Consider the following 27,743-nt stretch of genomic DNA (forward strand, 5'->3'; position numbering starts at 1 on the left):
TATGTCTAATGCTCCAAAGCAGGGTGTTCCCCTTCCAAGTCATCTGATCCATTTTCTATTTTGTGTTCCACAGGAACAAGAAGAGGCCTTCAGCAAACATAATTCATGTATGTAGGTAAGTGTTGATTTAATGAATTACTTAAATTCTTGTTGTTGTTTTTTCAAAATCCACATTCAGGTGGAAAATGTCTGCAAATTTAGTATGTGTTGAAGGTTTTCTGATTCTTAGTTTTATGCTTATATTGTTTCTAGCAGTAACACTCAACCCTTGACAATTGGAGTGCCACTTACTCATCTAGCATAGCTGCAGGTAAGTGACATAATAATGTCTAAATGGACTTGCGCTGACATGTTGAAATCATGCTAATGAGTTTCCAAATGAAGAGATTACAACCGACTCTTACAGACTTCATAAATGAGGTGATTATTTCTTATATCATATTTCAGGTTCAGCTATACAAAATAAGTAGCTAGTAGCAATAAGGGATTTAACACTATTTTTTAATGACAAAATAACAGATTGCTTTTTTATCCATTTCAGATTTATACTTTCAACATGAATCCCTTCATGCAAAGATTTTTACAGTGATGACTCTAAGATATTGGCAAGTCTTGTTCAATTTAAGCCCCAGCAATATGATGGGAATATAGTCTTCTTAATTCCCTTTCTAACCACCTAGCCCAGGAGAAAGAGGGTTATAGGATTAAAGCCATTGCTGTCACATAAGATTAATATATCCATATGTAAATTAGATTCAGAACATAAATCTATCGTATGCTCAGGGCTGTACCTAAGAAAAATCTTACCAGTGGCCAGATAACTGGACATTATATAAAAAAGGTTACAGAGAATATGTATGAAAACAAGTCATTGTGACAGATCTTGATGGAAGAATAAGACTATAGAAAAGTCATAAAAAATGTCGTATTTGTGATATAGTTGGAAGTATGTTGAATATTAAACTGTAATTAATTTTCAGAGACATGGAAGAAATAAAGATTTGTTTAATTAATTCATCCAATAAATATTTATGGTGTCTTTGCTATATGTGGGTGCTGTTCCAGGTCCTAGGGGATCAACATGAAACGAAGCAGAAAAATCCTCCACCTTCATGGAGCTCATATTCTTATGAAGAGACACAAATAATAAATAAATAAATAAATAAAAGAGCATGAAATTCTCCTTCTGGCCAATATGAAGTAACAGGAAATCAATTTAATCTCTCATTTGGAACAATCATAAAATGGAAAAATATATGAAACAATAGCTTTCAAGACACTGACCATCATACAATGAAGGACAGTGATCCCTGAAATTAACTGATTTTTCTCATTGATTATTTTTCCCTCTAGTGGTTTGAAATAAATGCATTTAATTTTTCTGTTTTACCCTTCATTCATTCAGCAAATACTTAATGAGCATCTACTATGTACCTGACAATCTTCCGGGTTATAGTGATGTAGCAATTAGGTAGAGGAGAGGTAGACAGATAATAAATGAGCAAATAAATGTATAGTAAGCCAGATGATGCTAAGTGTTCTAATAAATAGAGTAGGGGATTTGTTGTCTGTGGGAAGAACACTTGCTGTTTTAAATGAAGTTATCAGATAGAGCTTTGCTTAGAAAGCAACATTTGGGCAAAGATCTATAGTTTGTCAAGAAGAAAGCTATGCAGGTATCTGAGATAAAGCTGAATGATCAGTGGAAGTAAGGAAAAATGGTATGTGCATGCCATGAACTTTGAGGAACTTCTTCATGATACAGGGTGTATGGTTCAATGTAGAAGGAGGCAACCCTAATTGACTCACAACTCCCCCCAAATATGGAAAACAGGATGCTGGAGAAATAAATAAAGGCATCTCAGAAGAACTGTATATCAAATCCCTAATTTGGCAAGGTAAAGGCAGGCAGTGAGGTAGGTAGCCAAAACCAACCATTTCAGTACAACAGGGATTCCTTTAAGGCTAAAACAAATCAAGAAACTGTGTGGTGTGGCTTCCTTCCAGAGCAGATGTCCCCCACAGGCAAACAATACAAAATAGAGTCATAGAGGGAAAAAGCCTACCCTAGTGTGATTTTCTTCCGGAACAGGCAGCCAAAGACAGAAATCTAAGGTTCTAAGTCCACTGAAATAAGCAACAGAGGAAAATAACATTAAAAATATTAGGAATTTGCTTATTGAGGGTAATGGTTGAGTTCTTTGTTGCAGACCACGCTTACCCACCCTTCCAAGAATGTCTAGAAAAGCTGTTCACAATACTTACATACACATGAAAAAAAAATCTATTGGAAGACACCAGAAAGCTACTAAGTCGGATAGGACTTAAGGGGACAGGGGTCACGGAGAAAAGGGAAGCTCATTAGAGAACGATACGCACCCTTGTCTTCTGTGGTAATTTGTAACAAGCTAGACAGAATGAGAAGGTGATCAGAAAGGAGCTGTTAAGAGACTATGAAGCTGAGCAGTACTAGTGGAAATTTCATGAAGCTGGGAAGACAAAACGTACATTTCAGGATACACAAAGGAGGAAGGGCACTGGTAAATACCCCAGGCACCCAACCAGGACATTTGGAAGAACTACACTGTAAGAGTAAGAATTATGTGAAAATGACCAACCCTAACAGAAGTCTAAAAACCAGCTTCCAACCAGCTTAATGCTATTCTGGATTGAAGTAATCTTTTCTACTGTAGCTGCCAACCAGAAAGAAACTTCTCTGTCGATGAAGTTCATTTTAACCAGAGTCCCAGAATATCTCTACACTTTTTCAACTACTATGTCTGGCCTTTGAAGAAAAGTTGCCATGACTCAAAGCAAAATAAATAAAAGCCAAGAGAAAAAACAGAAAACAGAAATAGTTCCATACATATCATAATACCAGATATTGGTTTACAAAATATGAACTTTAAAATAAGTGTGATTAACATGTTCAACAAATAAATTACAAAATGGAAAATTTCACCAGAAATCAAAAATATATAAAAAAGAATTACATGGAAATTCCCGAGCTGAAAAATATAATAACTGAATTTAAGAACTCAATAGATGGATTCAGTAGCAGATTAGACAGAGCAGAAAAGAAGATTAGAGGATTAGTGTACTGAAAGATAGGCCAATATATCCAGACGGAAGGGTACAAAAGGAAAAAAAAAGGTGGAAAACACACAAATAAGTTAAATAGTATTATAAGACAGGGCTTGTCAAGCTTTTTCTTTTTAGGTTTTGTGGGTCATATGACCTCTGTCACAACTACTCAACTCTTCAGTTGTAACACAAAAGCAGCATAGATAAGACACAAACAAATGGGTGTGGCCGTCTTCCAACAGCCTTCATTTACAAACAGAGGTGGTGAGCAGAACTGTGCCCTGGAACTGTACTTTCCTGACCCTGATAGAGGACAAAGTGAAAATTTTAACATACGTGTAATTGGGATTCCAGAAGTTGAGGATAGAGATGATGGGGAAGAAGCAATTTTGGGAGAGATATTGACTAAGAATTTTCCAAAAAAGACATGTCACAGATTCAGGAATCTCTATTGCTGGCTCATCACATAAAAACTGATCAACTATAGCCAAAGTGAACATCTTAAAAGCAGCCATAGTAAAAAGACCCATTACCTTTAAAGGAGCAACAATAATGCTGATGGCCATTTTCTCAACAGAAACAGTGGAAGCCAGAACACAATGAACAAGATCTCTAACGTGAGGAAAGAAAGTTAATTCATGGTCTAGAATTCTAGAGTTAGCAAAAATACCCTTCAAAAGTAAAGATAAAATAGTGACATTGTCATACAAAAAAAAAAAAAAAAACTAAATCATCACCAGACAATCAACAGCATAAGAAATAAACAATAAAGAGAATGCTCCAGGTAAAGAAAATAATCCCCAAAGGAAGGGTAAAAAAATCTACAAAGAAAAAGATCAATAAAGAGGTTAAATGCATGTGTAAATCTAAATGAATATTTATAGTGTAAAACAATGATAATGTTTTATTGTGGAGATTTTAAAATACGTAGAAATAAAATACATGAAAACAATAACACAAAAGGTGGAAGGAATAAAAGGAGTTAGTGTTCATTCTTTGCTTTGTACAGAAAATGATAAAAGCATTTTTAAAAATATTTGAGTCTAATAAGTCAAGCATGCATGCAGTAAACCCTAGTGCAATTCATAGAAGAATATAAAAGGAAATATAACTAAAAAGCTAATGGAAGGGGGAAACGGCATGATTGAAAAAAGGACAATGGAAGTGCAAGGAGGTGAATCACCCTGTAGAATCAGAGTGAGGGTTAAATTACATAATGACAAGAACAAACTCAGAGAGATGAGGGATGAGCAAAGAAAAGGGTAAGGACCTGAAAGAGCCCCCTGCAGGAGTGAGACAAGGCTGAAATAGAGGCTTGTGGAGAGAAATCAGGATGAAAACGGTGACAGAGTCGGCAGAATGGAGACAGGAGAAAACAGGATAACAGGAGGTCGGCAAGAGAAAAGGTTATGAGGTCTCTACTATGTGAAAAGGAGAATCACTGAAGTAGTAGAAAGGTAGACAAGAGATATATTTGGGAGGTTTTACCATGCAAAGCTATCATCTATATCATAAAACACAGATAATGAATATATCACCTTTAGACTGGTTAATATTTAAAGAGGAAAATATCACTTTAGTAGCACTATAACTCATTCACAGAAAAATTCTACCTGTCCAACCCTACTTTAAGCATCTTTAAGTTTTGACATGCAGCACAAACTTCATATCATGGCATAAAAATTGGCATAAAAATGTTGAAAAAATGATGATACAGGCCAGCAAGGAAAGATTACTAATAATTGAAAGCAAACTTCATTGTAAAAAAGAGTGATGTATTTTGCTACTTTTCTGATGTGACTAAGAGGAATTAACACACCAAATTTCTATGATGCCATGTTTTTTTCATATTACATTATTTCAGTTATTGAAAGTGTGAGAGGATGCAATGAAATAGAATTTGGGATCAGGCTTTAGTTCATTTGAATTTCAATGTCTGGAGCAAGAATTTTTTGTGTTTAAGTTAATCATCACAGGCTGAACAATGGAAATTCTGAATCAGGTAGCACTAGTGATGGTGTCTGTATGACTAAAGAAATAATGAAAATATATTAAATGCAGCTTATGAAAGTTGACATTTTGCTTTCCTAATAAAACATTTGAGTTGAGAAACATTGAAAACTTCTTGTCAAAATGGATCTATAGATTCAGACTTTGGTTAAATTTATTTGTTGCTGTTATAGTGATGATGGATATGAAATAGGAATTCCAGACTCAACATCACCAATGTCCAAAATAGAACAAAACCTAAAATCATGAGCAGAACAGAAGGCAGAGAGGCCAATTTGGCCCCTCATCCAGGAGCAGGCAGTTGGGGGCCAGGCATTCCGTTCCCCTGGGATAGAAAAGCTCAAAGGTGTTCTTTGTGGGTGGGAGATTGAAGAGCTAGAAAACCCGAGCCTAAATCTGCTTGAAGCCAGGACCACAGGTGTCACTAGAAATGATTTGATGTGGTTTTAGAAGGATGCTGACCCAAGGAAACACAAAAAGCATAAATTTAGGAGCTGAACCAAGTTGCCCATTTGTCTGATAACAGGATCTTCATAATCCCATTAACCATGATGGCGGAGGATCCCAGATGCACTTATAAGACCTGATTCTGGACCAGCAGCCAGGGAGTCTGGAGGGATGCAACTGTTATACAAAACTCAAAGCCAGAAAAGTGTTTGCAGAGAGAGTGACAAAAAATATAAAATAAAAAGCAAACACATAGAAAATTTTCTACTCAAAATAAGACTTGAAAACCAAAATTCCAAAATATCTAATGCTAAGAAATTTTAAAAAATCAACAAGCAGCTAATGAATTTACTTCAAGTGAAATTACTTTTATGAAACAGTCTGGAAAAATACCTTAAAATTAATGTAAATTAGATATTTAAAGAGAAAATAGGATAAACAACAAGGTCCTATGTATAGCACAGAAAACTATATTCAATATCCTATGATAAACCATAATGGAAAAGAATATTAAAAAAAGAATTGTGTATATATGTATAACTGAATCATTTTGCTGTACAATAGAAATTAACACAACAGTGTAACTCAATTATACTTCAATAAAAATATATATTGATAAAAAATAAAATTAAAAAAGAGAAAATAAAAATAAAACTTCCTTTAAAGTAGAAGTGAATTTTTTTTTTTTTTGAAGATGTTGGGGGTAGGAGTTTAGTAATTTATTTATTTATTTTTGCTGCGTTGGGTCTTTGTTTCTGTGTGAGGGCTCTCTCTAGTTGTGGCAAGCGGGGGCCACTCCTCATCGCGGTGTGCGGGCCTCTCACTATCGCGGCCTCTCTTGTTGCGGAGCACAGGCTCCAGATGCACAGGTTCAGTAGTTGTGGCTCACGGGCCTAGTTGCTCAGCGGCATGTGGGATCGTCCCAGACCAGGGCTTGAACCCGTGTTCCCTGCATTAGCAGGCAGATTCTCAACCACTGCGCCACCAGGGAAGCCCCTAGAACTGAATTTTTTAAGCAAAAGCAATGTAACAAGGATCAGTAGACATGAAAAATCTTGGAAGGAAAAAAAAAGTTGTTAAAAATTTTTAAATGCAGCAGATAAGATACAGTCTAGACCAATGCAAATCAAACTAATTTTGGTAAAGAATCATATTTTTTCCAATCTGATACTTTTCTAAAGTAAAATAAAAATGAATTATTATAGTAAGTTAAATGGAAAAAATCCAGACATGCAAAATACAAGCAAATTTTTATGATATTCAATAGACATAAAACTACATTTTAATAAATATAATCAGAATGAACACAATATAGGAAAAAATAAAATAATTTCAAAAATTATACATCTACTTTGAAAGTTTGCATATAGACAATTAAAATACAGAATCAGCACTATTTACAATAGCCAGGACATGGAAGCAACCTAAATGTCCATCAACAGATGAATGGGTAAAGAAGATGTGGTACATATACACAATGGAATATTACCCAGCTATAAAAAAGAACAAAATAATGCCATTTGCAGCAACATGGATGGGCCTAGAGATTGTCATAATGAGTGAAGCAAGTCAGACAAAGACTAATATCATATGATATCGCTTATATGTGGAATCTAAAAAAAGGATACAAACGAACTTATTTACAAAACAGAAATAGAGTCACAGATGTAGAAAACAAACTTATGGTTACCAGGGGATAAGGGAGGGGAGGGATAAATTGGGAGACTGAAATTGACATATACACATTACTATACATAAAATAGATAACTAATAAGGACCTACTGTATAGCACAGGGAACTCAGTACTCTGTAATGGCCTATATGGGAAAAGAATCCAAAAAAGAGTGGATGGGGCTTCCCTGGTGAAGCAGTGGTTGAGAGTCCGCCTGCCGATGCAGGGGACACGGGTTTGTGCCCCGGTCCGGAAAGATCCCACATGCCGCGGAGCGGCTGGGCCCATGAGCCATGGCCGCTGAGCCTGCGTGTCCGGATCCTGTGCTCCGCAACAGGAGAGGCCACAACAGTGAGAGGCCCACGTACCACACACACACACACAAAAAAGAGTGGATGTATATTATGTACAACTGATTCACTTGGCTGTACACCTGAAACTAATACAACATTGTAAATCAACTATACTTCAATAAAAATTTTTAGAAAGATACAGAATCACTATTACATTAGCAACTTTTTGAAATTCTGCAAATAGTTATTAGTGAAATAATGATTTCTCCTTCTTAAACACTTTGAATGATATCAATGTATATCGATAAATATTTGAAGTTTTTAATGTGACAAATAAGCTTTCTTTTTGCCTATTAACTTATCTAGTTTAAAATAGATTGGCAAAAATACTCCTCAAAGGGGATAATATACTTATAAAATGTTTCATCTGTTTTGTTTTAATAACATTAGTAGTAGAGAAATCAAATTCAAAAGAGATCTCAGGATTTTTTTAAGCTTTTATCCAAAATGAAGCAAATGACACTGAATTTTCAAAATGTCATCTTCAATTCTTCATCACTATTCAGATCCAACAATTTACACTATAAAATTATAATTTCATTTAAATTACCTTCTGGTAAAAAAAAAAAAAAGGACTCTGAAGCCATGATTTTTTTTTCTGTCCATGGATTTCTTTTGATAAAAAAAAAAATCAAAATAGTCTGGCACAAACCCCAGTCTAACATGAGAAACATTAGATGAACTCAAATTGAGGGACATTCTACAAAATACCAACCCTAGCAATATTTCTCAAAATTATTAAAATTGTAATACATACATACATGCATATATACATAAATAAAACAAGGCGAAACTGAGAAATTGTCACCAATTGGAGTGCACTAAGGAGACATGACATCTAAATGCAGCATGGACTGGATCCTGGAAGAGAAAAAGTATGTTGGTAGAAAAACTGGCAAAATCTGAATAAGTCTGGAATTTAAGTTTAGAAAGTATAGAAAGTATATCTAATCCATAGATGTTCAGGGATAAATTTTTGCAGATGTGCAATAGACAGACAATAACTTATTTCTTTGGTAAATGATATTAACTTACTGAACTTGTCATAATAATCTGTAGAAATGTATTTTTCCTTTCCATCTTATCTACAATTGAAAAATATGTATATTCCTTCCTTTGCATGGCAGTATTTAGATCATTAAAAGCACTGAGCTATGAGACAATTAAACAGGACTGACTATCCAAGTCACATGTTTAAAAAATTGAGACCAAATAGGTTTCTAATCTTTTGGAAACACTAAGAGTTTATGCCCTAGTTCTCATATTCTTAACAGAATATTTCCCCTGGAAAACTATCATCATTACCAAGCACAATGTTGTTTATGACTGGCTGTCCTATTACCACATAATAAAGATAATAATAAAAAGAATAATTTTGATTAACACATTAGCCTTTAACTAATTCATAATTCTGCATCATTAAGTGCATGATTCTACTGATGTTTCCTCTCAATAACCATTGAACCTAGCACAAAATATCAGTAATTTATGACAGTTCTTTTTAAAAGCACATATGATTGGTAACTTAAATATGCAAGTCTAAACAGCTTGTTTGATAAAGATCAAATCATATTGGTCATGAAAAAGTATTTAAAATTGAAATTAAAAGACCAACCTATAAACCTGTTAGTTATAACTGAAAGCAGTCTTAACAGAACTAGTATAGCTTTGAATACACTTTTTTAATTAAGAAAGGTTTTTTAAATGATTTCAGCATTTAAGTCAAGCAGCTAGCAAAACAACAATAGAAATAACATAAAGAACAAAACAAAAGATATAATTAGGATAAAAGTGAAAATAAATAAGATAATAATTGATTCAATAAAGTTGGTATTATATCAAAAAAGCAAACTACCTAACATAAATATTTATAGATATTGACCAAGGAAAAAGTTGACTCGAATAAAACATATGAATGAAAGGAGGACATGACCACAGCTTCATTAAAGATTTTTTAAATTTTAAAAGTTTAAATAGCTGCTCAAGAAAAATTGGAAACGTGAATGAATTAATGACCAGTAAATCAATTGAATTGATAATTAAAAATCTTACCCTCAAGGACTTTCCTAGTGGTCCAGTGGTAAAGAATCCGCCTTCCAATGCAGGGGACGCAGGTTCGATCCCTGGTGGGGGAACTAAGATCCCACATGCTGCAGGGCAACTAAGCCCACATGCCACAACTACTGAGCTCGTGCACCTCAACTAGAGAGCCACATGCTGCAAACTACAGAGCCCACACGCTGCACTAGAGAGAGAAAACACCTACATGCCACAACTAGAGAGAAGCCCACGTGCTGCAAAGAAAGATCCCACCTGTAGCAGCTAAGACCCAACGCAGCCAAAAAAAAAAAAAAAAAAAGAAAGAAAGAAAATAAATTAAAACAAAAAAATCTTACCCTCAATGACCTCACTTACCCACAGAATCTCCAGGCTCCCACTGCTTCTATATAGGATTTATTTTGCCAAGCTGACAAAGAAAAAAAATAATTTTTTATTGCAACAAATTATTTCAAAGAATGTTCTAAATGGGTGAAGTGCCTCATTTTATAGTACTAGAATAACTGGAAACTAAAATCAGACAGAGATAGCACAAGATAAGAAATTTATAGGCCAATCTCACTTTTGAACACATGTAAACATGCTACGTAAAATTCTAATATAAAATGCAAATAAAGAAAGATGAATCATAAGCAACTTGGTTTTAACCCAGGAACAAAGGAGTATGCAACATCAGAAAATCTAATGATGTAGAACACAGCATTAAGATGGTAAAAGAAAAAATCCATCTCAGAAGATGTCTATAAGCCTACAATGCTAGTCAACACTCATTCATTGAAAAAACTTAGCAAGCTGAGACTAGAGACTATCTTGAACATATGAAAATTACCTATGAAAAGCCTAAATCTAAAGTAAAATTTAATGATGAAATTTTAAAATCATTCCTTTTAAAATGAGAAAGCTTCCATTCAAAATTATACTTCAAATTTTAGCTATTGCAAGGAGACAATATAAAGAAATTAAAAGCATAAGAACTGAAAGATGATATTAGGCAAAAAAAGTTTATTACCTTGAAGATGATGATTGTTTACATAGAAAATATGAAAGAATCTATAGACAAATCATTAGAACTAACAAAGTTCAACACTTTTTCCAGAATGAACATAAAAAACCAAGAGTTCCAATATATCAGTAATAAAACTTTAGAAACAGCAAAAGAGAAAAATCTCATTTAAAATAGCTACAAAAACCTTAAGATAAGTAGGAGCTGATTTAACATAAAATGTGAAAATTCATGGGAAAAGTGTAAAACTTTATAAAGGTCATAAAATAAACTATAAATTAAGTTTAATTATATAACCTGTGTTATATATTTTATAGCAAGATAATATCATAAAGACATCATTTCCTTCTGAATTATTTGTTCAATGCAATTTCAATAAAAATCTAGAGTTTTTCTTGGAACTTGGTATACAAACCTCAAAATAGAAAAGAAAGGGCTAAACGTAGGTAATGGGTTCTGAAGACTAGCCAGGTATAGAGATTTAAAATATACTACAAAATATTAATTCTTAACATAAAGAAAGAATAATATGCAAATAGAACAGAATAATGTGGTGGACTGGAAGATGCTCCATGAGGTCTGCCTTCTTTTCTTTCTTTCTTTTTTTTTTTAATTGGGGTATAGTTGCTTTACAATGTTGTGTTAGTTTCTGCAGTACAGTGAAGTGACTCAGCTATTTGTATACATGTATCCCTCTTTTTTGGATTTCCTTCCCATTTAGGTCACCACAGAGCACTGAGTAGAGTTCCCTGTGCTATACAGCAGGTTCTCATTAGTTATCTATTTTATGCATAGTAGTGTATATATGTCAATCCCAATCTCCCAGTTCATCCTTCCCCCCATTTCCCCCCTTGGTGACATATAGAGACTGTCATACAGTGTGAAGTAAGTCAGAAAGAGAAAAACAAATATCATATATTAACACATATATGTGGAATGTAGAAAAATGGTACAGATGAACCTATCTGCAAAGCAGAAATAGAGGTCTGCCTTCTTTCGGAAAGACCTTGTATGAGCTGCTACTAACGCTGTGTGTGGCTGGCTTCTGGTGTCAGATCCTTCAGGGTTTGCCTCAGCAGACGGCTGCCTTCCCCATGGTACACCTTTCCCAGAGCGACCCAAATCCAAGGACTGATTGTGGAGAGGGTATAAAGGCTGGAGCTTTTTGCCCACTGGGGTACAATTTTTAGGGGTTGTTATATTCAGAGCATTCTGTAGGGTTAGCTGAGTCTTTCTTAGCCATTAATCAGTCGGCCTAAGAAAGAAATGGAAAATTTTATTCAAGCCAAATTGAGAATTATAACCTGGGAACAGCCTCTCAGAAAGCTCTGAGAACTTTTCCGCCCACTAGAGGTCAAAGCACAGTTATAGAGGTTTCAGACAGAGGGCTGTACATTGAATGACATATTATTGACAGTTCACACAATCTAGCGAATAGTGGGCCATGGGTCATCATGGCCCCTTACAAGATTAAGAAGGAATGTTATCTTTTAAGGAGTTGTCTTGTTGGTCTAGGAGAATGTTGCTGTTTGTGGTCAATCAGGTTTTTCTGTGGATGGGAGGTTTGGTCGATGCATTATGCAGATACACAATGCACAGTAAAGGGGAGAGAGGGGGCCAAAGGGCAGAAAAAATTTTTCATGTTTAAATTTTTCTTTTCTTGCCATAAAATATGAATTTTATTTCATACCACGCATCACAAGTTGACTTCTCATCTGCGCAATCCTACTTCCTCCTCTTCCCTCCATAGATGCCAATCCCTAATAAATACCCTGCACACCAAACTACATCTCAGCACTGCTTCTGAACCTCCAGCCTGTGACATAAGGAGCCAGAAACAATCCACAGGCATAGGAATCCTGATAAATGACCGCAGTCACACTATAAACCAGTGGAGATATATTCCATCCATTATAAGGTGCTAAGACAAATGAGTACATGGAAAAAAATTATAACTCACATCATACACAACAATCTACTGATTCACGATCTAAATTCAAAAAGAAAAACCTTAACATTTTAGAAGACTCTACAGGAGAATACTTTTAAGACCTTGGATGAAACTTCCATATGACAAAAGACACTAAATAAAATTGAAAGAGAAACCACAAGCTGAGGGAATAAATTTGATGCACATATAATTGAGAAAGCTGAAATTTATAAATATCTTTTATGAATCACTAAGAAAAGGCAATCAAATAAACAAATGAGTAAAGCTTATGAATAGTCAATTCACAGGGGCAGAAATTTAAATTGCCAATGACAGTGTAGAAAGATGTTCAAATTCATTAGCAATCAGGAAGGAGCAAAAAAAAAAAAGGCAACAGGGCTTCCCTGGTGGCGCAGTGGTTGGGAGTCCGCCTGCCGATGCAGGGGACGCGGATTCGTGCCTTGGTCCGGGAAGATCCCACATGCTGCGGAGCGGCTGGGCCCGTGAGCCACAGCCACTGAGCCTGCGCGTCCGGAGCCTGTGCTCCGCAACGGGAGAAGCCACAACAGTGAGAGGCCCGCGTACCGCAAAAAAAACCCAAAAAGACAACACTTCTCTCCTACTAGTTTGATAAGAATTTAAAACTCTGACAGCGTCTAATGTTAAACCAATTGGATTTCACATACACTGCTCATAGGATCGTCATTATTAACCTCTACAAAGCAATTTACCAATAATTCTCTATCAAAGTACATACTCTAGTAACACTCTCCCACATTTTCACAGAGGCTCATACTAGACTATTTATTTAGCATTATTCAGAAAGAAGAATTGGAAACAATCTAAGTGGCAATCAATAGGAAATGGATAACTATATTTTGCATGTTCACAAAGGAATATTATATGGTAATGAATATTCATGAAATAAGATCATTGATATCATCAAGAAAAAGATCTTGAAAATAATGTGGAGAGAAAAAGGTGCATAAATATCTGTACAATATAATACTATTTACTTAAAGTTTTAAAATAATCCAAGCAATAATACATATTTTTATGGGTGTATATATAAGTAAAAGTGTTATAAAGACATAAGTAAGTAATAAAGACAAAACTCAGAGTGGAGGTTACTTTTGGGCAGAGAGGAGAGTGAGTGGGATCAGAGAAAAGTATAGAATGTCTTCAACTCTATCGAAATGGTTTATTATTAGTGTTTTTAAAATCTAAAGCTAATGCCATTTCTTCTATGCTAAGTGTAATGATGGTATATACTATTTAATCTGAAGCTTCTATGGCAAAAAACAAAAAAAGATTTTAAAAGCCTAAGTTAACAGATAAATGTCTATTAAGTTAATCCCCAGAGTTTTTTAAGAGAGATAATAATCTTTCAGCTCTACTGATCTTGGTTAGTGGAACTTATTAGGTCAACTAATCAACCAATATTGGGAAAAAAATGGATACTCAAATGTTGGGAAATGACATACTAGCTGCATGCATAGCACTCAAAATATAATTTTACACTTCTTTACACGTTGTTTATGTGGATTTAGTCTACATTTCAACTGAAACACTTTCCCTGCTTTTCTTGAAGTAAATGATACCTACCAATAATCTGGTATTAAAACAGAGCAAGATATGATGTTGGGTACGTTTACAATCTTTAACTCCTTAGGTACATGCAATATTACAAATGCCCTTTCACTTCTTGATACATTGTTCAATAAGTAAGAATCGTTACAGCAGTCCCCAAACTATTTGGCACCAGGGACCGGTTTCATGGAAGACAATTTTTCTACAGATGGGGGTGGGGGGGGATGGTTCAAGCGGCAGTGTGAGCGATGGGGAGCGACGGGGGAGCGGCAGATGAAGCTTCGCTGGCTCACCGCTCACCTCCTGCTGTGCGGCCCGCTTCCTAACAGGCTGCAGACCAGCACCGGTTCTCCGCCCTGGGGGTTGCGGGGACCCGTGCCTCAGGACACGTATTTTTAGATAAATTATATTTTTAATTTAGAATAAAAACTTTCTGCTACTTTGATGACATTCTATAAAAATATAACAAACATTAACTCAAGCAAATTTTTTACTTGATTTTGAACTACATTTTCCCTATTTTCATTGTATAAGAAAGGAAGAATAAAAAAGAGAGTACAGGAGAAAAAGGTATTCGTAACTGTTCTACCCCAACAATAAAACTTTTGTTAATTTTTTTGTCTTGCATTCTAGTACTTGAAATAATTACATATAACATGTTGCACACATAATCAGAAATAGACCCATCAGGCATTTTTGCTTAAAGTAATTTGCCAGCCTTGCAGCCCAAAGTGTCCCAATATTTGAGTTTAACTATCTATTTGCATCCGCTCAAACCAACAAGCTCTCTGTGGGCCCAAGACTCATAATGTTCTCCAAAATCCATGTTTTCTTCCCCATAAACAAAACCCTCTTGCATCAGGCATAGCCTGGTGACTTATTCTTGCCAGTGGATGTGGGTGAGAGCGAAGTTTGTCTCTTCTAGGCCAACACAGTAAAGCCTAGCCGTGCTTTCTCCACATGCATTGGCTCTGAGGGCTTAGGGGGCTGGACAGGCCACTGTAAGCCAGAAGCCTGAGTCCCTGAATGACTATGACTCACAATGGCCTGTGACACAAGCTAAAAGTAAACTTCTATAATGTTAAGAGAATAAGATTGCATGGTTTGCCTGAATAACAGCTAGCATTACTTACCCTAATACAATTTTTAAAAATAACAGAAGACACAACTTCACTTTTATAAAATAAATTCAACAGAAAATATTAACAGGAAGTGTCATCTTAGCAAGAGGCCTCTCATGATCACCTACTCACCCACACCTGGAACTCCCTACTCCTTTCCCTGCTTTGTTTCCTCCACGGCACATATCACCATCTGATACAGCACAAATTTAACTTATTCACAGCTCTATCCCCCAAATCTATAACAGTGCCTATCACATAATAGTTTCTTAATAATTACTGACTGAATATCTATTGAAGTACAGTTTCAATTCAGAAATTGTAAAATATCTAATCCCATTTAATAATCAAAACTTCAAATTATCAATATTTAAATTGTCTTTTCTCCCTCAGTTAGGGTCTTCTGTAGGTAGAAGGCCAGAGGAGAGGCAGTCTTTCTTCTCTTCTCCCACCTTCTAGTCTTCAGTCCCATTTAGCTGAGCAAGTTTCCTCACCCCTTTTGGGTTGGAGCAGAGATTGAGGAAGAGGCTGGGCTAGTGTTGAAGGAGCAGAGCATTTCTGAGTTGACTGTTCCACATTAAGATGGATCCCAGCAGTCAGAGCCAGGCAGGTGCATAAAGCTGATGTATACCTTGTGAATTCTTCTGAGATCGCTGGCAACATTCCCACGAACAGGTGATTCATTTTCCTCTGTGCAAGTGTTCATCCCTCACCCCTTCTTGCATTGATGACTTACTCTAAACAGATGCTCCATCATTCTTTCATGTAGTATTCTTGAAAAGAATTAAAAAGATCTATAGGGCAGGTCTGTCTGTCCCCACTTAACCCACCTCTAAGTCCACAAGAAATTAGCATCCTTTACCCCAACAAAAGGCAAGAGGGTAGTCCAAACTTATCCTAGCATCAAACTCTTTTCCCTCAGCCATCAAAGCAGCTAGCCAGCCATCTCTTGTCCTCTAGATTTCTCACTGCAGTAAGAAACCAAGTTCTCTGTGTGACTCTGTTGGAGGCCCTCTTACATGACTTGAAAAGAATATAGAAGCACTTCTCCCCCACCATAGACACCCAGAATAAGGTTTGACCAAAGATCTGGGTATCCGAGGTCCAGTCAAGTTGACACATAAAATTAACCACCAAAAAGTCTTTTTAAAAAATACTGTCTGCCATGATGCATATATCCAAACTATAAATAAAAGAGAGTATAAGTCAAGAGTTAAGATCCAATCTCTCCTCAGTATGAAAATGATGATGCATTTTGCCAGGAATGTCTGCCCTAGACCTACCTCAATTCTCATTCATCCTACTTCTGTGTCATACACTGGTCCCCTTTCCTGTGCCCATTGATCTCTGCTTCCCTGTTTGAACTTCTGTGCCTACTGCTGAAACTTCTCAGCAGATCTATCTGCAGTTGTTCAGGGTCAGACTTGGAGCATAAAGCCTTCGTCAGCTATCTTTCTACAGCTCTCAGAAGCCCTACTCCTCATCTGCATTGCACAAAATCTTTGCAGCCCTAGAACTTCAGGGAAGTTCCTTGCTGTTACTGGGTTCTGAAAAATGCCCTGAGCAGCCTTCTGTTGCCAGCAACTGCTGTTCTTCCCTGTATAATTCTAAGTAAATGGGTTTGAGAATCACACAGTCCTGGCTTCAAACACTGGCTCTGCCATTTACAATTTGTATCTCTTTGGGAAATAAAATTAATCACTCTGAGCTTCAGTTTTCTCACCTAAAAAAATAGTTAAGACATGAAATATTGGTGGTGACAATGTAAGAAGACGATGAATATTAAATATTTGGCACAGTGGTTGACACAGAATAGAATCTCAACTACTATTATATTGTTATTTTGGTGGTTATTGTTACTTATGTCCTTGTTGTACCAGCTCGGGAAGAGGCCACTTTATATAGGCCACTTTAACTTTGGCAAGAAGAGAATGGCCTCTGGCCAGGGGACTCACTAGTAAGGCCACAGCATGCTTGACTCTGTGAGGCACCCTGGCAAGAGTAAGATATGGTAAGCAACTCCCTGGCCTGTGAGACAGCCCAAAAGTTTACTCTTCAACAATTTTTTATTACATATTTGAAAGAAGACAAGAGAAATAACATTAATTAGAACCAGATATGCACCTGCCACACTGTTAGGATCTTTCTACTTTAACTTAACCTAACTGAGCCTCAGTTTACTTACCTCTAAAATGAGAATAAGAATAGTACAAACTTCATAGAGCTGCTGCAACAATTAAATGATATAATGGATTAAAATTACTCATAGTGCCTGAGTAAATAATTACTATAGATCATGAAATATCATTAAGTAGAAATATTTTATTTTAAAAAATATACATGTATATAACTCACTGCTTGATATTTGTCATAAGATTTTCTTATTATGCTTTGGGAAAATACAAAGAAGTGAAAGCTCATTCGTCAAGTTTGAGTGAGCTTGAGGAATTAGTTAGAAGAGTAGGTTAAGTTATACAAGTTTACACTGTCCCTAAGGCATAGAGCTTAGACTCAAGCCCAACTCTGTACTCTTTTCAATGCACTACTTCCTCCCATACATCCATATAGGTTAATTATTCATAATTTTTAAGTGGTTCTTGTACTAGAAGAGCCCAGCAGTTAAAGAACTTTTAGTCTCTGGACTCTTTTAAACTCTTAAAGTTACTGAGCAACTAGTGTTCAGATCTTGGTTTCTAATACTATTTCTAATAAAAAAGGACCAGGTATCCCTGAAGAAATGGCTGATTCTAGGACTGGGGCAAGAAATGTACAAGATGAGCCTGGAGCATCTTGTAACGCTAGAAAGTAAGGGAGTGGAAAATAAATAAATAAACTGACATTGATAGAAGTGTGTCAGAGGTATATAGGAGCCAATAGAAGGGTTGCTCAGTGGCCAAACCTGGAACAATTTGAGCAATAAAACAAATAAAACAGAAGAAATTATAACTCAGCATATAAAATAAGTATCCAACTTAGAGGAGGGCACAACTATTTTTAGTGCCCTTCTCTCTACCCATCTCCCCAAGACTCCTGCTGTGCAAAAAAACGAAGCATTCTGGTGATACTGTGCGTTGTTTGACAAGAATGTTAGGCAAGTGGCTCTTTCCCATGTGTGATATAAGCCTGGGAAGAAGTGGTTCCAGTTTATGGGTACAGTAGTTGTGAAAGAAGTAAACATGTTTTCTAGATCTGTGAGATATTCCAGAGAGGCCAATCTGATAGGAGTAAAACATCAATCAGTTACTGAGATGAGGAAAGAAGAGTAAAAGGGAAAAGCCACAGAGATGGAGGGAGTAAGGGACATGAGCGCCGTGGAGTTTGGGGAAGAGCAGAATTCCCACAGGGCAGAAGTTAAGCTGTAATGCTCTCAACGGCTATGTGTGGTCAGCAGCCATTCGTTTGCTGGTAGCTCCAATTTAAAAGAGTTAATTTGACCCAGTTACCATGGTGTTCGACTTTGTCCATCTTCCCACACCGAGTTGAAATTCTTTTCTTCCTGAAAGCTATGATGTTGGACTAAACAACACATCCTGTGGGGTACTCTTTGGATTTTAATGAGCATCTGGGAAAACCCTGGGAGAGAGCCGTGTTCTCACAGCGCGAGGGCAGGCTCGATGCTTTCAGCTGTTGGCACCGTTCACAGTAGATAGTGTTCTCAGGAGAAAGAGTGTTAGTAAACCTTTATTTGTGTGTGTGTGTGTGTGTGTGTGTGTGTGTGTGTGTGTGTGGCTGCAGAGAATTGGCTGCAAAAGAGAAGTTCAATTCTCTTGTTTCTGAAAGCAGTAAAGAGGTTTCCAAATGACTTTCTCTAATGCATTTGGTCAGTTGCCCTCAGAGACTATTGTTTGAACCTCTCAAAATATAGGCTTAAAAATCCCTCTAATGTCTTTCATTACAAAAAAAATCTGTTTAATATTTGAAAAGATGAATTTGTTTACAAATTTCACCGTTGCCCATATTGGGAATAAGATGGTACCCTGAGAAATTCTGGAAGAAGAGGTTGAAGAAGGGGGAGTTTCAATGAGAGTTGATGTAAGCTCTCCTATCCAGTGTAAGAGCTGTTCAGGAAAATTCTTTTGACCACTCCACCACACAATGATGGAGGTGCTGATGCTGGTATTCCTGGTGCTTTCCCAGGAAGAGAAGAATCAAATATAGCTAGAGGTAACTACAGATGTAGAGTAGCTCAATTTGCAACTCCGTACATTCTATTCCGTTCACCTAGAGTAACTTTCCCTTCTTATCCCAGGCCCTCTTTTATTAAACTCTTACTCATCCCTCAAAATCCAGCTCACTCTGTACTTCCTCAGGAAAGCTTTACCTAGGCATCAGGGAAAACTGGTTTATGCTATCCTTGTACTAAGACCTATGCATCTCCAAAACACTTTTATTGTACCTCGATTGAAGGCCTGACATCTTCTACTCTTCCACTTAATTGTCCCCCATAAGATTTGTGAAACCTTTTAGAACAAGGACCATTTCACTTTTTATCCCCAATCCTACTGCAGTGCCTAATATTTCTGAATGAATGAATGAAAAAACAAGGCAGGACAGAGAAGGGCAAGACAAATAAAGCTGAAGATATGCGACAAAATAGGAAGGAGGAACAAATAGCATAGGTTGAAAGTATGTCAGTCTGGAGGAGCAGACCAAGTCAAGAAAAGATAGAAGGAAGAACAAGTAGTATGAAGATATATGTTAAAGGACAATCAGTCTATATCATAAAAAGAACGTGGAGAAAATGGGAGGAGAAAGACAGAGGCACTGAGCTAGGGTAAAGCAGAGTCTGAAATGTCAGAAGGCCTTATCTCTTTATAGGGAGTCAAACTGGTGCCCTACGAGATAGAGTGCTGGACTCAGCTCCTAAACTGTTGTTTCTCCGGGAACTAGACTGATGAAGACCCTGGCAGAGGAATTGCCTTTGTTGCAGTCAGGGCAGTTAAACCTGGAATTGAAAGGAAAATGAGACCTGTAATAGCAAAGCAGTTATTTCCAGGGACAAGAGGAGATGTACATCAGTCTTTATTCCATGCCTACATTGCTTTAAATTGAGGACAGGAGTGGCCAAAGGGAGAGCTTAGTTCATAAGTTTTGGCCTGCCACAGGGGAATCGCCCCCAGCTCTGCAAATGTGCTCTGTATATGTGGACCATAGGCCAAGCTCTGCTCTACATGGGGTCACCACTGAATTTTGGAAGCAAACAGTATTATCTCATTTCTATCTTGATTTTCTACCAGATTGTAATTTCCTCAGGGAAAGAGACTATGGGTGTGCTTCTGGAATCAATCCTGGTATGAAACTGATAGCTGTTCCTCAGAAAGTGATTGGTCCAACATGATGGTAGTCTCATTACTGGTCTAATTTGACCACATAAGTTAGCATTCAGCTAACTTATTCAGCATCTAGATTTCAGCCCTTTTAGACCTATTTTCCTCATTGCTTAGTCTCTGCCCCTAATTATTCCATACTTTAACTGGGGGAGGGCTGATCATAAAATTTTATGCCTACATTTTTTCCTCAATTTTTTCCAAGTTCTCCATCTTACTGTTAATTCTATAAAGTCTCATTCTTCTTCCTCAGGACCTCTTTCCCACCAGCTCCAGCCCTCTGAAATCTTGAGTGCTTGCCCTCTAGGCTGCCATAGGCCACTAATGATGGTTCTTCTTATCTTTTATTGCTTTCTGATGTAGAAATTGTTTCCTGAGTCATTCTTTTCCTTAGCTGACACCATTATTTTGTTAATGTGCATTTTCATATTTTTGAAGAAAGGGTATCTGGCGTATTAATTTTCCTAATCAGATAATGGCTATACTCTGCCATCACACTTGAACAGTATTCTAGGTAAGTTTAGGATTCTAGATGGGAAAAGATTTGTCTTCAGTGTTTGAAGGCATCATTCCTCTATTTTCTATCACCATAATGTAAATGAAAAGTCTTAGACAAGGCTGTCTTTCCTTTGTAGCTTAACTTCCTTTTCCTCCCTAAAATTTTAAAAATATCTTATTATTATCCTTGAGGTTCTAAAACTTCACATTGATGTGTTTAGATATGGGTCTTTTTAGTTTATTATGCTCAGTGGTACACTGGCCCTTTTAACATTTATGATACATCTCCTTTCACTCTGAAAAATGTCTTTGCATTATTTCTTTTATAGTTTCCTCTCTCCTAGTTCTTCACTCTCCTTTTATTTTACTCCTACTATTCAGATATTGGATCCTAGCTTGAGATTCTTACACCTTTTATATTTTATTTTTGTACTACATTCGAACTGATTTCCCAAATGTTATCTTCTATTTCTTTTTTTCTAATTTTGGCAAGCACATTTTTAAATTGCCAATAGCTCATCTTGGTCTCTCAAAATTCTATTTCATAGTATGTTGTTCTTTTTCTGTGGTTATAAAATTCTCTTAAATCTCTCTGATTCTAATAATCAGGGTACATATATGTTGGGGTTTTATTGCCTTTAATTTCTTTTCCATTTCTTGAATTTTTTATTTCCATTGGGACCCATTTTTTTCAAGTTGCTTTGCTTCATCTTTCTCTTTTATACTGCACAATTGCCTTGAATGTTAGAGAAAACCTATCTGAATACATACATCTGTATAGACGTACACATATACATAATTATATATAATATATGTATTTAAAAATAAAAAATATGAAGAGTGACCAGGAGTTCTTTGAGTACTGGAAGAATTTGTTAATAGGGCACACTTTGCTTTAAGATGAAGTGCCAGGGCTTCCCTGGTGGCGCAGTGGTTGAGAGTCCGCCTGCCAATGCAAGGGACACGGGTTACAGCCCTGGCCCGGGAAGATCCCACATGCCGCGGAGCAACTAAGCCTGTGTGCCACAACTACTGAGCCTGAGCTCTAGAGCCCTCAAGCCACAACTACTGAGCCCGCGTGCCACAACTACTGAAGTCTGTGCACCTAGAGCCCAGGTTCCGCAACAATAGAAGCCGCCGCAATGAGAAGTCCACGCACCGCAACGAAGAGTGGCCCCTGCTCACCACAACTAGAGAAAGCACGCACACAGCAATGAAGATCCAACACAGCCCAAATCAATCAATAAATAAATTTATTTTTAAAAAAAAAGATGAAATGGCAGGGGGCTACGTTTGACAGTGCAAGTGTTCGAGTGAACTGGGTCCCGCTGCTTGCCGCTTATCAAATCAATACTTAAAGATGTTGATAGAAAGGAAAAGTGCCTTTAATCAGAATGTCAGCAATCTGGGGAGATGGGGGGACTCAACGTCCCCCCAAAACCATCTCCGAAGATCCTACTTGGCCGTGAAAAGTTTAAAGGGAAGTAGTCTCAGTTAATCATTGAGATAGGGGGTCAGAGTCATCACCATTCCCCACTGCGTGCAGGCAAGTTAGGCAAAGAATTGTGTAATTAAAAGATTTGAAAGGTGTGCTTGGGCTGGAGATGAGTAGAACATGGGGGTGCCCGGTTTAAAAGTTAGTTACAATATAGCTTTGCTAGAGTGACAAGAAAAGGGGCTTCCTGCTGAGGGCAGTTTTTTGCAAAGAGCTGCTTACACAAGGATCCAAATTGCTAGAATGAGAAGGACTTACCCTGGGGTACATCCAAGCTAGCTCTCCTCTTTCTCTTCTTTGATTTTGACCTGGGCTAAATTCAATAGCTACAGAGAGGTCTTGTGAGGAAGGGGTTTAACATGGTTGTCTGTTCTCTACACAGACCTTTAACAGGCAATGAGACTGAGCACAGGCATCCAGAAAGATAAAGAGAGGACAGAGGGAAAATGGTGTCCAGGAAGCCAAGAGAAGGATGAGTTTCAAAAAGGAAGAAGTGCTCGATCCTACTGCAAATAAACCAAGTAAGGCGCTCCATGACGCTGCCTCCTGGTTAGTACTGATTGTTCTCTGGGTGGCATTTGACCCAAATTGGGCCAATGAGTAGTCCCTTTTCCTCTCTTAGATTTTGTTTCTTTGTTATTTATTTAGTTTAGATTGAGGAAAAAGAGTTAGTATAATATCTCTCTACTGGCTTTGGCTGTAATATTTAGGTGCTGTCATTACCCATATTTCCACCACGACATTAAAGATGGTCTGCAGTGAGAGAGAAGCAGGGAGCCCAAGAGCAAAGAGAAATGGAGCTGAGTGATAGAGGGCATCCAGGCTTGTCTGAGATGCTCACTGGACTTTCTCTTCTCACCATGCTGCCGTGTTCTTACCTGTGGGTTCTGCGAGGTACTCAAGCTGTCTTATAATACATTTCCCTTTGCTTAATCAAGCCTGGGCTGTATTTATGTCATTTGCAATTGAAAGAGCCCTCATTAAAGCAACAGTATTTCTGCTATCATTTGTCTCAACTTTAAAATGTATTAATACACTACAAAATCTTTTTAAAGAATGCCTACGTGAAGAAGGAAAAGAAGCTTAAAAATGGCAAAGGAAATATATATGACTTTTCCCTAAAATGTGGACCATGAAGATTGTAAGAGCAAATTTTCAGAGAGGTACCACCCCTTCCAAGATGATAGGAACATTATAAATAAGTTACAAGTAAGTACATTTTAGGGCTGCATATTTGGTATGATTCTAGTTTCATAAAAACCTGATTTTTCAGGTTTCAGTATTATACAGGGCATAAGGTGTGCTTAAAACAGAATTTTGCTAGGAAAAAAACTGAGGTCTATACATTAAGCCTTAAGAAACTCTTAAATGGTAGTTCTCCATGTTGACCACTTGTTTTTTAAAAGATGTGATTCACTGCCTTTTTCAAAAAACTGTGTTTGTAAGGTACCTACAAGAGCAGAGAATGGCATTCTTTCGTTGCTGTGGCAACAGCAGAATGAGTGAAGCAGGAAAGTTAAATACTTAAGCTTCATCAGGAGCCAACAAGAGTGGAGGGGGAAGGGTATTTCATTTATATTCTGAGGCACGTAACCAGTTAAGTGATGATTTCTACTAACTTCTGGCTCCTTCAGGCTATCTATTTATGGACTTCATTTACTCAAAGAAAAAACCCAGGAGGCAACCCTAAGGCTTGACAGTTTACTAGCTAGAACCAGATTTGATCTATATTTATGTCTATCTGTCTATACTTTTTATTTCTTTACATATTCATACAGAAAAGAACATAGCACCTATATATTAATAACCCCTCAGTCTCTGCATTTTCTGGGTGTGTAAACTAGGGATGATAATAAACCTACTTCATAGAGTTGTTACAAAAATCAAATTTGTTAACACATGTAAAGTACTTGGAATGGTGTCTGTGACATAGTAACTGCTATGTAAGTAGTAACTGTTTTATCAGTGGCACAGTAGACCGTAGCCATTCACAATGTCAACCTGAAGTACAGGCTTTAAGGTTAGAGGGAGGGCTGGCAGCAAGTAGTAGCCTGACCCTGAGAAGACGCTGCTGACTACTGGAAGCTTCTGGGAGTTACTGTGCATTCATCCAACAAATATGTATGAAACACATGTCATATCACAGTACTATGCTGTGTGGTAAAAGAGATATGAAAGTGAATGTGACATGGTTCAAATATCCTTTAGGAAAAGAATAAGAAAAAAGGTGAAAACATAGGAGAAAATGGGGGATAAACGATCCTGTATAAGAGAAGGCAGAAATATATAGTATGAAGAACACAGACGGAGAAGTTGGCCTTGAACACAAAAATAGACATTTAACTATTGTTACCTTCCTGAAGGGCAATAAGGATGAGAATGGGCTTTGCCAAATTTGCAGGTTGGCTGGACAAGCCAAGAAATGGCAATGAGATCCCACCTAATGGGCTCAATTTTCCCAGTTTGTCAAGTGGGCAAGTTATCTGCATAGGGACAGGTGGAAGAGGGTTTTCTGGTAACCTGAAGGAAAGTGGTGAAGGTTTGAAATAGACATTTAGGGGAGTAAAAGTGGAAGCTAAAGCAGGAAAAAGGAAAATGCTGAGAATCACAAGGGATCCAGATGATGCTGAGGTCCTAATTTTATGGGGACACCATTGTACAAGCTTATTTAGTTTTCTCAGCAGTTTTCTACTAATTGGGTAGGGGAAAGATAAAGTGGATAGTAACACTGACCCAGAGTTGGGAATTTGCCTGTTATGTACAGGGAAAGACTAACAATAATACTAACAACAATAATAATACTTATATAGAATCTGCCATACGCCAAACATTGAATATTACATGTGTATTACTCCTTAATCATTACCCCTTCTACGTTTATGACCCATGGTGCCTCCTGTAGACACGTGACTTGTTTAGGACAGTGAAATGTGAGCAGAAGTGGCCATGTGCCAGTTCTTAGCAGAAGCTTCAAGGGGAATCCTGATTCAGCTAGAGTGCCTGCTCATTTCCCACTTCCAGACAAAACTGGTTCCTTTAGTCTGAGTCCCCAGAATGAAAAGACACATGGACCAGATCCATGGCAGCCGACCCACAGCCTCTAACATGTAGCCTGAGCAAAAAAACAAATGTTTTTTAGAAGCTACAGAGACGTGAGAGGGAAGAGGTTGTTTATTACCCAATTATTACATGTAGATACTAGTCATCCCTATTTTACATACTCCCTCCCTTTCAAACTAAAATATAAGAATATTTTTGACAGTCAGCATGCCAATAAACACTTTGGGCACCTATGTAACATGACAGGAGGTATAAATAAAATCAATCTGGTTTATCACCTTGGAGAAGAGACCCTGTCACCGCTTAAGAGATTGTTTCAATTGACCAAACAACAGGCAATGAAGTCCTAGACTCTGGCAGTGGCAGAAAAATAGAGAGAAGAAAAGAGATTAGAATGAATATAAGAATGGCTTTGATATATCAGAACAAATAATAGGAATCAATTTAATTGAAAATAATCTTCAGAGCAAAAAAGGTGTCAAGAGTACATTTCTTTAAATATTATCAGCTCTCTCGCACAATTAAAGTTGATGCTGTGCCATTACATCTCAATTGTGGAATTTATAGCTTGAGACTTATTCTGAAATCAGTTCTCTGCTGATGTTTTCACCAACTCATTGATTCTTGATCTTTGTAGACTATAGAAGCTGGGAGCAAAACAAGATTGGATAATGAAGAGAAGATCACATGTCTATCCTAAACTCAAGGTAATCCAGTAAAAAGTCTACTTCATGCCATGGAATCAGAATCCTTTTCAGGATGTGGAGGGTGATCCAAACTGTGTGTTTAGGGAAAACTTGGTTTTTCAGCCTGAAACTAGCCTGAAAGGTGATGCTAGGAGGAAGTGAGACTCACGGAGAGACTGAAAACTGAAGGTGGGAGGAAAGGGAAGCACAGCACCTTCTTACAACATGGGCCTCGTGGCTCCTTATTTTGTTGATGTTGCAAATGCCCAGTTGCATCCAGCTTCAAGAATAAATGCTATGTAATTCCAAAGTTAAATATTCTGTAAGACCTTCCCTGCCCTAACCCTGGTTTTTATTTTCTAACTCCTCTCCCCTGCCATCACTTTATTTGCTCTTAGAGCCCCCAGAGTCTGGCATATTGTATTTTTACATGTATGTTTATTGTCTGCTCCCCAAGAATGGCAACTTCATGGGGGAAGAAACTTGTTTTTGTTCACTGCTGCACCTCCAGAATCTAGAACAGTGTCAGGCATTCAGTGAGCAATTTAACAAATATTTGTTGAATGAATGAATGAATAAAAATATCCACGAACCAAAACCTATGAGCTTGAGAATAATCCTGGAGAAAAATGCCTCATTGTATGCTAAAACAAGGCAAACAAACACTTTTAAGAAAACAAAACAAAGGAAGAGCCTCTGGTCTTGCTCTCCACAGATCCAATCCCTTCTCAACACTACAGCCAAGTGATCTTTCTAAAACCCAAGCCTCATGATATGCCATCTTGTTGCTTCAAATTCTCAAATGGTTTTGCGTATCTTTGAAGATAAAGGTCACGCTGTTTGGTGTAGTATGGTCTTCACAGTTGGTGAAATTTTGGTCTTCACAGTTGGTCTTCACAGTTCCTACTCAGGTTTATCACTCTAGGATCAACAAGTATGATGCCCTCACATTCTCTCTGTTAAGTCCACTCATAAGAAATGACTGGTGTATTCTTATCACGTGTTTATTCCTGCTTACCTCACTTCCTTCCGGGGAGTTATTTACCTGCCCCTGTCTGTCTTCCTATGGCATCAGGTAAAACCCAATCACAGTACTTATGGCAGGAAGAGGCTTCCATGTGCTTAAAAGCAAACAACAGGTAGTTCTAGTTCAGCTACCAATGATGTCACACTTGCTGAGAGGGATAGGCGACCTGAGAGCAAAGTGAGGTTGCTTGGGACAACAGAAAAGGAAAAAACAGCTTTTAGAGATTGTTTGGATACAGGAGAGAGAAAGAAGATACTCTAAGAAGCTGAGAGTCGAATAAGAAAAATAGTAGAGACATTGTAAGGTGATTTACAGAAAGCTTGCTGTGTGGGAATTTACCATCACCTCACAAAAATCCTTCACCAATGATATTCTCCTGCGT

General features: G+C 37.3%; 2 long non-coding RNA genes across 2 annotated transcripts in view; one reads left to right on the plus strand and one right to left on the minus strand.

The window, feature by feature from the left end:
* LOC137204633 (uncharacterized) lies at positions 1–26,917 on the plus strand. Its single transcript, XR_010933761.1, has 4 exons — positions 1–115; positions 253–310; positions 22,971–23,109; positions 26,286–26,917. It is a non-coding gene; the product is annotated as an uncharacterized lncRNA (long non-coding RNA).
* The window catches only part of LOC137204634 (uncharacterized), a 269,332-nt gene continuing 251,576 nt past the window's right edge, over positions 9,988–27,743 (minus strand). Inside the window, exon 3 of the long non-coding RNA XR_010933762.1 lies at positions 9,988–10,033. This is a non-coding gene — a long non-coding RNA (uncharacterized lncRNA). The remainder of the gene's footprint in view (positions 10,034–27,743) is intronic.

Source organism: Pseudorca crassidens, chromosome 13 (assembly GCF_039906515.1).
Source record: "Pseudorca crassidens isolate mPseCra1 chromosome 13, mPseCra1.hap1, whole genome shotgun sequence".
NCBI classification, from domain to species: Eukaryota; Metazoa; Chordata; class Mammalia; order Artiodactyla; family Delphinidae; genus Pseudorca; species Pseudorca crassidens.